Consider the following 15,175-nt stretch of genomic DNA (forward strand, 5'->3'; position numbering starts at 1 on the left):
CTTAGTTTTGGTCTCTTATTTCTTGTCTGTACAACCCCGGCTTGACGCCTTCCATGCTGAGCATGAAATCAAGCTCGGTACGAAGTTACTTTTCTTGCTGTTTTTCTTTACGCTTTAAAACACATGCTCTTTCTATAGCGGCCACTTTCACGTCGCATTTAAATTGTTCCCATGTTTGTATAAAGTTTGTCTCTTTTTCTAACAAGCTTTTGACTGAGTCTTTTAGTTTCTTGCTAAACTCGTCATCCTCCAACAATGAGTCATTAAATTTCCTTAATTCCCAACTAAACTTGACAGTCCTTTTCCTCTCCCCAAGTGTGATCACGACTAAAGAATGATCGCTGAAGCTGACGTGCACAGTCTGGTACTGGGAACACAAGGGCACAACCTCAGAAGAAACATAAATTCTTTCCAGCCTTGCGTGACTAACGCCTTGGAAATGCGTGTACTGTGCTTGTTCTGAACCTTGCATTATAATGCCAATGTCTTCCAATTCTGCCTCATTAATCATCTCAGACAGCAGCTCGGCACTCGTGTCCTGCAGGGTTTTGTTCGTTGTTCTATCTTCAGGTCTACACACACAGTTAAAATCTCCAAGCAATAGTACACGCTTTTCTGTCAGCAGGAAAGGTTGAACGCGGCGAAAAAAGGCATCACGTTCGGGAATTCCATTAGGTGCATATAAACACACAGCTCTCCACTCTACACCAGAAAAGTAAAAATCCCTTGCTACAGTCCGGCCACTTTCACAGGAAAATACAGTTTCCACGGCGACTTTGCCGTTTCGAGTTAAAATCAGACACCCTCCCGACTTTCCTTCTGCATGGCACACGCAAACACTGAACTGTGCACGGTAAATTTCTGCCATCGCATCTGTCGACTCTTCGCTTTCAATTTTTGTCTCTTGAACAGCCAACAGATCGATTTCGTTTTCGAACAAGAGACGTTTAAGCTGATTTTGCCTTCTTCGCGCAGAAAGACTTCACGTTCAGTGTGGCAGTACGCAAGCTAGATGTTAGTTGAGACGCCATCTAAATGGTAGGGATTCGCCGCTCTCGAAGTGACATCGGTTTGCAGCTCACCTCATCAAAAATCCTTCCAGCTTGCAAAGTACGGCGGTGTCAGCACTGAACCCGATCGAAGACCGGGTTACCAACACGGAGACCCAGCAAGGCACCTCCGCTAAGGCGGAGGGGCAGCCGACGAAGTCCTACGATCAGGAGGGACGTTCGGCTTGGGCTTGTAGGCCGCACGTCGAACAGGAGGCGCTTTGGGAAGAGGCTCCTTATGGTCCGTCCCGTCGTAGTTCGTCGCCTTGTCATCAGCTTCGTCGTGCGTCCTCTTCGCTGGCAAAGTTGACGCCGCGGGCATCTCCGTGTCAATGTCCTTCTCGTCGGTCGGTTCCAACACCGTCTCAGGTGCACCTACCGCAGCATCATCTGCTTTTCCCGCGTCCGCCTCAGTTCTCGTGTCTGGCACAGATGGTTCTGCTGAGTTGGCAGCCTCATGCTCCGTGGGAAGCACTACTTTTTCTGAGGCTATGCTTTTCGGTACTGCTTCTTCCCGACTCTCACGGGTCGCCTCTACCGCGTCGACTTCGTCCATAATATGCTCCTCTGTAGTATCCCTACGACCAGGACCAGCTACGGTAGCATATGTTCGCACGCACTGGGCGTCGTCGTAGCCGAAGCGACGACAGAGCCCGCAACGTGGCACACGGCACTCCCGACGTATGTGTCCGGTGCCGCGGCACCGGAGGCAGAGCGGAGCTCTGCCAGGAACGTGGACGTGTGCGACGTCCTCTCCAACACGCAACTGGTGCGGTAAGTCCTCGATGGTGACGCCCACCTTCAGCTTCAATGTCACTGAGCGTGTAGTAGACGACTTGTCGACGCAGCCTCTGACTCTCCACTTGTCCCGAGTTATGTCGGTCACTTTTCCAAAAGCCGCCAGAGCTGCCTTCACGTCGTCGTCTTGCACGCCGTGTAGCAGCCAGAACAGCTTCAGCCTGACGCCCTGGGTGCGTGGGTCAATGACCACAAAGCGGTGGTCCTTGACGTTGAACGCCCCCGCCTGTAGTATTTTGTTTTTTCCTTCTTCATTGCAGAATGTCACGGCCCAAACATGATTCATCTGATATGCCCCGAGGGCAACCACTTCCGGCAGCAATGACAGACTTTCAAGAGCGTCACGAAAGTTTTCAACACGGTATGGCCTGGCTTGGACGTCGCCATGCAAAAACACAGTATGCAAAACGCTCGAACCTGTTGGCAAATGCGGCAAAATCAGCTCGTAGTCCTCGTTCGGTTTGATCGTACTCCTGATACCGCGGCCCGGCTGGGCCGCTGAATCCGCTCCTTGGGAGCCCATGATACACACGTCCGTCACGCTCGGTGGCCGGAAGTAGAATGCTCCGCCACGAAGGCTTCTTTTCCTTCAAGGTATTTATTTACATGTTTTTTTACAGAAAGGATATATTTGCGTATGCGTGTGAATGCACTCACACAGAAAAAAACTATTTACGAGTAACTGTACTTTGAGAACAAACGATACCGCCGTAATTTGCTATGCTAATAGCCGACAACATTCGTAAGAGTTTTGACTAGAAGCCCTAATTTTTCTGTAGGCGTACGCTGCTTAATAACAATGTAGTATGTAGATTGTCGTCTTCGAAGAACAATCGGGTTTACGCGTGTCGGAATTCTTCTATTGTTGGGGAGGGTGCTCACGTCGTCAGCAGAGCTAATTTTGAAAATCTCTCGACTAGCTCGCCCAGTTACGTTCCATTGGATTATTGTAAGAAATAATACTGAACTGCCCCACCCCTTCACCTTAATCATTCAACTGTTGTCTATTAATCTATCTCAATGCACCCCCCAGTTCTTACTAATCCACCCACTAATCTAAATTATTCCCTTTTATGGGGTGGGCTTAGTTCCAAATGCGGGAGGGGGGGTCTTATTGAATATTCTGGGGTGGGCCAAATTCCAAATGCTATCACATTTTTTTTCTCGAAGAATGTGGTTCAAAAGACACAAGTTTTTAAATATGTTCGGCACACAAGGCTCCCCGACCACAGCTGCCGCGTTGAGAAATTCTGCTCGCCTCAACGGTCAGCTTTTGCTACGTGTGCTAGCTTTTGCTACCTCTGCTACGATAAAGTTATGAAAATTTTATTTTATCAGTCCAGATTGAAGGGATCAACCAAGCGTGTTCTGATACACATCTGTAGCGACATTTAGATTGCTGCTGAAACAATGTGAACACTTTAGTTCAAAAATGAATTATAAGAAAATAAATTTCTTGTCAAGTGGAAATACGATTTCCTGCAAACCTCTGAATTATAAAGGTATCTTTGTTTTTTTTTGTTTTCAATGCAGATGAAGTCGTCAGTGGCAAGGCGGAGATTATTCCAAAGCTTCGATTTTTCACTGAATCTTACATCATGTCTAGCCCATTACGGCTGGCAAGAGAATGGCGTGTTTTAATGTGCGTTTAACCTAACAACTATATATATATGATGTGTTGATAGATGCTCAAATTTTGGATCAACGCCTGCTTTTTCAGCAGCTGATACGCGTTCCCGAGGAAAAGAAATGAGGTTTGATTTGCGGCACCTTCTTTCTTAAAAGGAATAGATCAAGTTATTTTCTCACCCTGCCTCATCTAATACAGACAAAAGACGCAACTATGAAATAATTAATGAGGGGAAGGCAGGCTTTCGATTAGACTCAGGCGATGGTTGTGGTAAAAGTACTTATTAAGCTCTACAAGGGACAGGAGGTGTGCTTGGATCAGTCCGTAAGAGACAGGTCCCAACAGGCACAAGGCGGTGGCCTTCGTTAGAGAAGCAGTGTACTGTTAACTGATGTGCCTATATTCTTCGATATGGCAGAGGAATGCAATTTGGAAATAGAGCTAATAGCTTAATTTGACTTTTTGTATTTGAATATTGTCACGAGGCTGTAATGCATGGAATAAAACAGTTTTTTTTTTATTTAGTGCGCAAAGGTGGTGCCAGCGAAACAGACCCGGGGCAAAAACAAGGCGGCACACACACAACACCGCTGCCTCCTTGTTCTTGTCCTGCGTCTGTTTCGCTGGTTCAGCTTTTGCGCATTGTGAACCAACTAGTCCAGCAGTGCACTCTAGTTTCTGTTTAGTGTGGAGTAACAAACAAGGCGCGGTAGGAGCTCAGTTTTTCAGGTGTTATACAACTCAGTTGGCGACGCAAAGGACGAAGAAAAGGAAATTTTCGTTGAATTGGAGTGGTATATTTGAAGGCGAACTGATTTTCTGCATGCTGGAGCCAGACTTTCTTTACTTCAGTCTGTTTTCAATTCATTGTGGAGCGCCCCACAGGCAACTTCTTGAAGGCCTATCTGCATCTTAGCGAGGGTCACTCAGGAAGTCTCCCGTTTATTGATTTTCTAAAACAAGGTTTCCCTTGCCTGCTGTGGAGCAAGCAAATGATGCTATCGCATCTATAAATATTTTGTGTTTTGTACGTTACATAGGAAACTTGCAATCGTGTTCTTGGTACAGATGGGCGAGAGCTCGAAACATTAGTCACATTACGAGATATTGGGATTTGTAATGAGACTCAGCACGAGCTGCGCAGAGCGAGGGCGAAAAATACCTTGCTGATGTCATTTCGTATCGCACTTCCTAAGCGGAGTGGACGCATTTGGGCTAATTCATGGTTCAGATCATTCAACCTGGTCAAAATACCTATCTTCTGGTCAAACAAAGTTTCTGCAAGAATGGTACCCACTCCTTGAAACGATTACGGGGATATTTTCTCTGCATGAAGAAAGTGGGAGCTTCGACAACTCACTCTACGCACGTGGCTTGTCATGAACTCTCCATTCAAGAGGACTTTTTCCACAACTCGAAAGGCAAGACAATAGCCCTGATGCCTGTGAAGGTTTCCAGATAATTATTAAGAAGAACCATTAGGAATGAAGATCAAAGGGCTCATTGCATTGAACTGTTGTATCTATTACGTGGGACTAAAACGCAATTTATTTTTGAGCGTTATGATCTTAGCTTCCATTAGGACGCCAGTTTAGATCCGCAATTTGCAATTCAACGACCATAAGCCATGTGTAACTTATGTGTTGACCCGTCTAGAAGGGAAAACATAAGCGCATCGCTGCAATAAGCAAGAGACAATAGCATTTAGAAAATACGCGTCGCAGAGTTGAATTTTAGGCGCATTCAAAAATATAGAGTAGCGTTATTTTGCTTGAACTGTGTTTACTCTCCTTACTTCTGACTAGTTTTTCTGCTTATAGATGAACCCACTTCATAAGGAAGCTAGGTTGCTTTGCTGGAAAGCACTAGCCAAACTTTCGCGGCTGTACTGAGATAATGGAGAAAAAATCGGCAATCTTGTTCGTTTATTTTTTCTTTCAAGCTTTGTTACAAAGGCAACATTTAATAGAAGGAAACTTAGGACATGCAGAAAAAAGTTTCTATATCGTACGTGCTATTGAGTACCACATATCGAGACATGACCGCACAGCGTTGGTAACTTGCAAAAGATGCTGGGACGACGAAGACCGCAAGTTGCTTAGAAAATTACCATGGCCTGTAACATTATGGAAACTGCTGAGTGAATACTTGCTTAGATATTTCGAGGGAAACAGGCGCATGAGTATTAAGACAAATCTCCTATTACTAGGCCGCAGCCTAAATCACCCAACGTACATGGAGGAGAATCTGACTTTGGCGCAGTCAACAGACTTAGTCGACTGGCTAGTGATCGAAGAGGGGAGGGAAGTACGGGCCACGCTTAACCGTTTCGTGTCACAGTCCACGGTTAGAAACTTTTCTCGTGCCCATCACGAAATAGTACAAAATACCGCAAGCGAGTACGGAACGCTGCGACCTAGCGTAAATGCTTTCGTGTCTCAATACTTAAGGGGTTGTGCCGAGCGTTCGCATATCGAAATTGTCAGGTCGGACAAGCTAAGCGAGCTAAGGAACAGTGTCGTCCGCGTCGGATGCGTTCAGTCTCAAGCCGCCGGCCACTGTTCGAACTCTTGGAAAACAGAATTTCTTTTAAACGCTCTTGGCCTGTACAATGTCACAGTGCTTCGAACTTTCTACAGCGACATAAAAATTCACCACAAAGATCTGTTGAAAAGCTATTACGACATTTCCGGAATAATGACCGTAGTGAACGAATGGTTTGCGATGAAGTTCGCTGTACCGGCTAGAGTCGTAACCGGGCAAGAAACATTCTACGTCAAAAGCAGCCGTCCTTACCCGGTCTCTTTCTTCGGTATTCTTGTGAAGTCTAAGCTCTGGCTTCTTCTACTTTTTTGCGGCATTGCTTCCTGCCTCTGCAGTTGCAGCAATCGCTGAGCTCGTGAAAGATATTCGTGGGCTAGCGACCACAGTAGCTGATGCTTTGATGCTGCATCTTGGCTCCTTTTACGCAAGTTGGTTACCAATTCCACGAACACCAAATTCAGTGTCGGCAAGAGGCATGGTTTTCGGCGAATGGCTGATGACGATACTCCCCCTGTCAAATAATTTCCGGAGCGAGCTTGTTTCAAGGTTAGAGACATTTCAAGGTCTGCACACATTTCCTGACGTTATCGACACTATCCAAGAACTTGAGGAGGCGCTGGAGCGCGGAAGGATGACTCCGTGCGTCGTGGCGGGCACGTTCACGCACATCATTCTTGAGGCGGAGACCCGCATAAGCAGTTTTTACTCAAAGCTGCGTTTAGCCTATCAAGAAAGAAAGGAAAAACGCCGTTTGTTGGTTTCACATCTAAGACACTGCTTTTCATGCGCTCGACAGGATGACCATGTATGCTTTCTACTCAAGTTGCCCAGGTGCGTTCTGCTCATATAGGGACGGGATCTGGTGGAGTCGGGGGAACAATTAAGCACGAGTTTGTTTGTAACTCCAGTCCGCAAGAATTATCCATTTCTGCGCGGATACCACGAGTTTCAGCGGGCAATAGTCGAAGCTTCACAGCTGGAGATGGCAAATATGGGCCATAGAGAGTATTTCTGACAACGGGGACGATGGACGTGCCAATCTTCAAGAGGATCAGACTGCCGAGTTGAAAGATTTCTTTGTGTCTTTCACATGGTCTTTAGCATTTGCTACTGCCGTTTTCCTTTTGGAGTTGATCATTAGTGGGGCTCGAAAGCAGATTGCAGTCACAAATTTCACTTAGAATTTAAGATGTGGCTCGAAAGTTTTCTGATATTGAGAAGATGGCTACTTATAGGCACCGAAATTGTCTGAAGCGGAAACTCCTCACTTTATCAAAATGCTTAAATTTGCGCTATGTAAGCTACAGTACAAACCTCAAAGATAGTGACGAATAAAAAAAATTCACGCTTCACAACTTTTGATTGCTGCTAAGTGAACCATTGTTTGGATTCATCTTTTCTTAGTAACGTAATTTGCTTAAAGGGTCAGTCTACTCACCGAGATGAGTGTATAAATAATGGCATATTCTGGTAGTTGGCCCCCTATAACATCAATAACGAGGGATCTGCGCCCGGTTTAGGCAGGAATTTATATTTTATTTCGGCGTTAAAAGTCGCGTAAAAATGCATGGTGGCGACCCCAAACGTTCAATTTGTTCAAGAAAGTGGTAGTCTTTTTTTGTAGAAGCATAAGTGAATATACTACGTACCATTTGTAGGCCCCAATGTCAGAGAAACGCACGTTTTGTTCTAGTAAACTGTAGAAGGCGTATCGCTTGCTTTTTCTGTAAATCACATGAATATTTATAGTTACACGTACGCAAAACGCAGGCACATTCCCACTTTTAGTTCAGCGTATGCTGGCAGAGACGCAAAAATAAACTCAGCCTATAGTGGCGCCATCTGGTCGTCAGGACGGGAACCATTGCTGTAAACAAACCGACTCTCCACTTAAGCCTAGGAGCGGCAGAATCATCACTCTAATTATTGAAATAAAGCAAATTTATCTCTTATATGTTTTCTTATAGGCGAGATGAGACGAAGCGAAAGACAGGCGCCCCATTTATGGCCAGTGAACGCACTGAAAAAGGCAGCAACAACGAGAATTCAGTCCACAGCGAGAGGTCCGGCTTCGACGGGCGCCGCCATGTTTGTCGCCGCGCGGCGGAAATTCAGATGGTTGCCAGATGAGACTACCATCTCATACAGATGTGTTCCCACATTAATAAATTCTATTTTAAAATGTTCTACCGCACTCCTTGGCACCACAGCTGGCTAAACGGTAATTTGAGTAAAGAGCTATCGGTAGCCGCAAAGAAAATATGGTCGATAAAATCCAGTAGACTGACCCTTTAAAAGCTCCACTCATCGGCTGTGGACCAATAGAACGTACATCGGTAGGCTTCCCCTGCATTATATGTGAAAGCTTTTCGCGAAATCTGTCGTCGCGAACTTCTTGAAGCGGACGTAGTAAGACATAAAAAGATTTGTGGCAGAGGATTGATATCTGTGCATAAAACTTCCATATTGCACGTTCTTCATGTGCCTTGATAAACATGTACGTCTTCATCACACACAAGCGCTATCTATAATGAGGCATCCACCGCGATGAGCACAGAAGACTTGCTTTTGTTGGCTGGCACTAGATGAATGAATTTAATCCCCGCCACCTTCTCAGCAGTTTATTACTGAAGATCTTAGGGTGTATGCAGTCTTTACGCTATGTGTGCCCAAGGGTATATGTCTTTAGACGTCTAGCGCCTCCCGGAGCTTCCGGAAAGTATCCACCACCCTAAGGGCCATAAGCCGGCTGTTCGAAGTAGTGATGGGGAGGTCAAGGGCACGTTTAATAATTTTCCGAAGGGTTACCCCAAGGGCGTTCTCCTGTTTCCGTAGGTGGAGATAAGGAGTCGAAAAGAGAATTCGACTACATACGAAGGCGTTTGCCAGCCGCATGGCATTCATACTTCGTAACTCCCCGCGTTTGTTGGAAACTCGGCGGACCATGCTGCCCACTTGGTCCCCCACCTTACTGAGTTTGGCCAATGTAGTGTATGGCCGTCTGTGTTTGTGGATGCAGAGTTCGAGTACCCGTATCTCATCACTTTCGTGTATGGGATCAATCTCAAGAGAAAGAAATATTTTAGCTGCGCACTTCTGTGAGGTGCGGAGGTGCACAAATTAAGATTTTTTAGGGGAACATTGAAGACCGCAGCGGTGGGCGTAGCGTTCCACTATCGCCGCCCCTGTCTGCAGGCTGGGTTCAATGTCCCCTGCGCTGCCCTGCGTGGCGCACAGAGTGGTGTCACCTGCATACGGGGCGGGCTGCACGCCGGCGACACCACTCAGCCGGGCCAGCAGGTGCATCATAGCCAGACTGAAGAGCAGCGCGGAAAGTACCGCGTCTTGGAGGGCGTGCCATGGGCGTGCCAAAACACATGGGCGTGCCAAAACATAGACATGGTACCCAAAATACAAAACCCGAGTGTGAAGCAATGGGAGACTCTGCTGTCCAGCGACCGCTGTGAAGACCAACAAGGTCTGGCACAGCGAGCTCAACGGGCGGCAGTGGCCAGCGGAGCCCTTTCACTGTGGGCAACGGACCATTGATTAGAGGCGGACGATTTCGACAGAGAAGGCTCCTGGAGATAGAACCAAGACGTCTCTGATGATTCCTTGAAAAGGCAAGAAAAAGCATTAGTGAAAATAAAGTTTTCCCGTCTGTCCTTGGAGGGCTTCGCGAGCGCTGAGTAAGGACCATGCTCTCTGTCTTTGATGCGGATGTACGATTGATATCCATTAGAAATTGGCATATGTATGGGAATGTGTTGAGGCCATAGTCGGTCTTTCTTAGCATAGTGAGTATGATCTCGTGTGTTACATTGTCAAAGGCCCCTTTAAGATCCAAGGCGAGTACTACTCGGCCATTATGGGGGAATTCGAGGGGGTGAAGGACTTCCAGACTGAGTTGCAGGAGGACATCCTGTGCGGACCTGTGTAGGCGGAATCCAAACATGGTGACCGCAAAGACATGTTTGTGTTCAAGATATGCAGATAACCGATCCTGCACCATCGCCTCCATTAGTTTGCCCACACATGAGATGAGAGAGATTTGGCGGTTACCTGTGTCAATTTGTTTGCCTGCTTTAGGAATAAAAGTGACCAGAGCCGTTTTCCAGTAAATTGGCAGGGGGGTGTCCCCGCGCCAAATTTTATTGATGTAGTCGCGGAGGGACTGGTATACCAAGTTGGTCAGGTTCGTCGAAAGCTTGACAGTGACCTTATCTCTTCCTGGCGCCGTGCCCGTTTCACTTTGGCGAGAGCTGCCCGCTGATCATGGAGCTGGAAAGATTGATCCCGCTCCGTGTTCTCTCTGCTTCCATACGAGCACGCAGAACCACGGGGGTCTTGGGCTGTACACAGATACTGGTGCCGACGTTTCTGTGCCAGTTGTGTCGTGTTGCCAGGGAAAGCGTGTATGACTCGCTGCAAATATTTTTGTATTTTGGTTCGTGTTTGGGTTGGGTCGATTAGAGGTGGAAAGAGACGCCACGTGTTGCGGCTGTACATTTGTCGTGCGGCCGTGTTGCCTCTATCCACTCAGTTGGTGTCGCCGAGTTGGGCAGCGTACTCTGCCGCTTTGTGAGTAAGCTTGGCAATTCGACCTTTAAGGTTTCTATTGTGTTTCTGGCGTCGCCAACGGCGGACGATGCTGCGACGGGCTTCCCAGAGGTGTAGAAGGTGCTTATACACGTCCGTGACCGCCGCTGAGAGCTGAATGTGTTTCATGAGAGGAAAGGTATGAGAAGGTGTTGGGAGCATGCTGGGTAGCCTTGCTCGGAAACGGGCGTATTATCAAGTGAGTCAAAATTCTGCCTGAATTTCGTCCAATCTAGGATAAGGGCTTGTGTTCTGGGACGCATGAGGAGGCATGCGCGTAGCGTAGTGCTAAGGATGCAGTGGTCGCTACCGAGGGTCTCCTGGGTATTGAGCCCGTGTGCGTGTGGTATGTTGCGAGTGAAGGTCCGGACACGTATCCCGTGTCACAAAGTATCCTAGCCGTGTTTGGTGGACGGGGTCTGTGCCGAGGGTGAGGCCGAACCTGGACGCAAGCAGAGCCGGCTTACGTAAGCGCGACTCGTCCTTGCGATACCGCGACAGCTGACTGTGAGGGTTAAAGTCGCCCACAAGCAGCAGGGGATCGTGACCTGCTACTCAACGCGCGGCTAAAGAGGTCCGCAAAAGTCACTCGCTTGAGTTTGGGAGAGCAGTACACGGTGAGTATATGGGATGGCGGGTCCCTGCGGCGGAGTGGTAGGATAGTCGCCTTTACATAGGAATATTCGAGCTCGAGCTCGAGATCCGCTATGTTGGCCGTGTAGGCTTTGTCGTGTAGTTTGAGACTGTTGCGCTCAGGCCTGGCTCATGGAGGGCAACCATGGCTGTAGGCACTCGAAGGCTTCTCGGTAGAGGTGGAAGTTCGCCCACTTAGTGCGGTCTTTAAAGCGTCTACATTTCCATTGCGATATGGAAGTTGACATGGCCGAATTGGAGATATCGGAACTCCTTTGATTAAAGTGCCTCGCCATAATTTAAAATTTTAAGTGAGGAGGAGGGATATTGTATGCCCCAGAGCCAGCTACTTGCGGGCGCCAAAGAGCTGCGCTTTAACAAAAAATGGCTAAGGCTTAACTTGGTTAACCCTGGTCAGATGCGAAGCATATTGATGGCTAGGCTTGGTAATACATGGCTTTCCTTGGTTGAATACTTGGTCATTTTAATACAACCACTAGAAGCCTTCGTCGTTGGGGAAGACAACGGCATGGCTACAGCGGAACGCCGACTGTCCCGGAGACGCGCGTTGGGTGGGTGCCTGGATTGCTACGGAAGCCGCGTCCGCCTGCCCGGTGGAGCGAGCGTTTCACCTACACTGAGTGTGAACGCGCGTTCGAAATGCGCGGGAATGCCGCTCGAGGACATTCCGGTGTCTGTGCGATGGCATCGTTCTCCCTCTCCCAGCGCGTGACGGCGATCTGTCGTGACGTCATGTGTCACGTGGTATGTCACGTGGTGTGACGTCACTGTACCACGTGGTGTGCACGGCGTGTAACCATGGCGAAGGGCTGTAGTGTACCTCCGTCTTCCTCTGTCGTAACGTCATGTGTCACGTGGTATGTCACGTGGTGTGACGTCACTGTACCACGTGGTGTGCACGGCGCGTAACCACGGCGAAGGGCTGTAGTGTACCTCTAGTAATATGCTTCGCATAAAAGTAGCTGGGCTGACATAGCCGGGTGCACATCGGAGAGTATCATCCGTAGCAGCATTTAGCCATGCAAAGCTGCTACCAGGCCTCGTGATGGCGGTGGACAGCGGCCCCGGTGCAATTTAGGGTGGTGTGCCGCCATGGGGCGGTCGGAACCACTTTTCGGGCTGCATGTGTGAGAGACGCCGCAGATGGGAGGCCCATTATTTGTGAGAAGAAAAAATTTGCGAATCATGCTTAGTGTTGCAAAAAACATGTGTTAGCAGTGTTGAGTTCACATTCCACTTTTGCATTTACACTTGCGCAGCAATGAAACCTTTCGTGACTGAGATTAACAAATATGCATAACGTAAAGCGCGCATGAATATTCCAGGGGAAAAGCACCACATAACCCACTTGTTCACTGATGCAACCTCCGCATTGCAGCATTTGCAGTCGCCTCCCAACCAGTTATCTATTCATGCCATCTTGGAAAACACGCGCAAGCATTTCAGGGAACAACTGTCCATTCGCCATTTCGCAGTTGTTCTTTAGCTGGAATTGGGCAAGAGCTCATTTCACCGAAATCCATTCCACGCGGCGCGTAAGCTCTTTTGAGAAGTTTAGAAAGCAGAGATTGTCCAGTCGTCAGAGTCGTGAAACGTGCGCATACCGAGGTCTATATTTGTATGCCGCCTAGAAATAACTTAGTGGTTTTTGAGGAGAGGAGATGGAGCAGAAACTGTCTCGATCTTCGAGGACACCTTAACCGAACTGCGCGGGAAGGGTGAAAGACGGGTAGTGAAATAAAATAACAGGGGCCGTTGTGATGGAAAATAATGGTTTATGATGAAAGGAAATGACGCAGTAACTCTCGGTGGACACCCGAACCGCGCTCTAAGGAATGATATAAAGGAGAGAATGAAAACAAAATTCAGGGCGGCACTTTGCTGACCCTAAAGTGCAGTGAGGCGAAAGCCCTAAGCGCGGTGTTGCTGCTTCTGTCAGTGATGTGTGGATAAGATATTAGACTTCGCCTCTAAGAGTGGAACGCGACAGCTTCTTGCAACGCTGCCAGGGAGTCCATAGAACGCCATCGGCCGTTCGATTGTACGCCTTGCTCGTCGGTAAATTGTTTTTAAGAATGAAATGCTTTTAGCTCCCGTTGACGGCAGTGTTGTGACGTCGCGCCGAGACCGAGAGCCAACATTCGGGCACTGAATTTCACTCATCCGGGCACTGAAACGAGAGCATCTGGGCACCGTACGAGATTTAGCGAGACTCTCTAAGCCCTCCTACAGGACCGGCATGCAAGCGCCGGTAGCTTCGCCCCGAACGGGTGGTGGTGTCCCTCCCTTCCTGTACAGTGCGGTTAGGGTGCCCACCTAGATGACAGAGAATTACTGCGCCATTTCCTTTCCTCAAGAAGCGTTGCGTTCAAAGGGCAAGGCATCGCGCCGAACGGGTGGTGGCGTTCCTTTCTTCGTTTACGGTGCGGTTCGGGTGTACATCGAGATGACAGAGAATTACTGCGCCATTTCCTTTCCTCAAAAAGCCTTGCATTCAAAGGGCAAGGCATCGCGCTGAATGGGCGGTGGCGTTCCGTGGACTGCCTGGCAGCGCTACAAAACGCTGTGGCATTCCACTCCTAAAGGCGAAGCTTAAGCGTCATTATTTAGCTCTTAATTAGTATTATGTTATTAATCAGTAAATAGTCACTAATTAGTAATTTGTCATTACTTCGTCACCAATTGTGTGACGTAATACAGTGGTGATGCCACCAGTGTCAGATAGGCAAAGTGGTACAAATAACCGAGGAATAAAAACAATGATTACAAAGATTAAATGGAAACAGACACCGGATACTGCTGACGTGGTAGGGCGGAAGAGATTCCTCAGACACTCGCAGGAAACGATTGTTCGCATGGACCAGTGCACAGTACGTGTGGTGTGGTGTGGTGTGTTGAACACTAGACCCATTTCAAGATTTTGACTAGTACCATCTACAACCAATGTGTTATGCCCGTAAACATTTCATGCTTACTCTACTCTCGGTTACGGGAGAGGCAGAGATTTTTTTGAGGAAAGGAAATGTACCTGTCTCGAATATCTAGGTGGACACCTGAATAACGGGAAGGGAGGAAGATGGGAGTGAACGAAGACACCGAATTCACTAGACGCGTCTTTGTTCATTCCAAGCCATCCAGCTGGCATGGCGAAGTGGTTAGCGTGCTCGTCTCGCACTCCGGCGACCCTGGTTCGATTCCCCAACTCGACGAATTTCCTACTCGGTTTTATTTTAGTTGTCTGACTAGAAAGGTTAATTAGGCTAATTGCCTGATAATTATTAATCAATTAGTCATTATGCAATTATCATAGATTGCCTTAAATCTCTTTCCAATATCATTTGACTGTCATTGATTAAGTATCGATTAAGTAATGATTGGCATACGCCCAAATAAGGCACGTAACTAAATGCGGACATATCTGTCGACACGGCTGCTAACGACAGTATGAGTATAGTGCCTATAGTATGAGGCATTAAAGGCTTTCGCCTTCATAGCAGTGGCTTAGCTCGGCTATGCCAGTATATACGTAGCGAAAGCAGAGGCGAGCGCAAGGCTGACGCAAGTGGTGTGACGTCATACTAAACGGCGGCGGCGGCTCCGCGGCGAGGCGCGCGGTGTGCCGTCATGCCAGATGGCGCGGCGAGCACGTGGCGTCATCCAGCTGCCGCGGTTGCGAAGCAACGGCTCATGCTCGGTCCTTGTGCCTCCTCTGGGCACCGCCACAGCGAAGTCGCAAGTTCGTGGCCAATGTAGCTTTCGCTACAAAAAGAAAGGAAGAAATAGGCGCCGTCGGCGATGTCTCCGGAATAACTTCGTTTTTTAGTGGGGTTTAACTTGGCAATGCAACTCAGGCAATGAGGGACGGTGTTGTGGAGGGCTCCGGATATTTTGACCACCTGGG

This window comes from Amblyomma mixtum, chromosome 4, assembly GCF_055824585.1.
Source record: "Amblyomma mixtum isolate Tamu chromosome 4, ASM5582458v1, whole genome shotgun sequence".
NCBI classification, from domain to species: Eukaryota; Metazoa; Arthropoda; class Arachnida; order Ixodida; family Ixodidae; genus Amblyomma; species Amblyomma mixtum.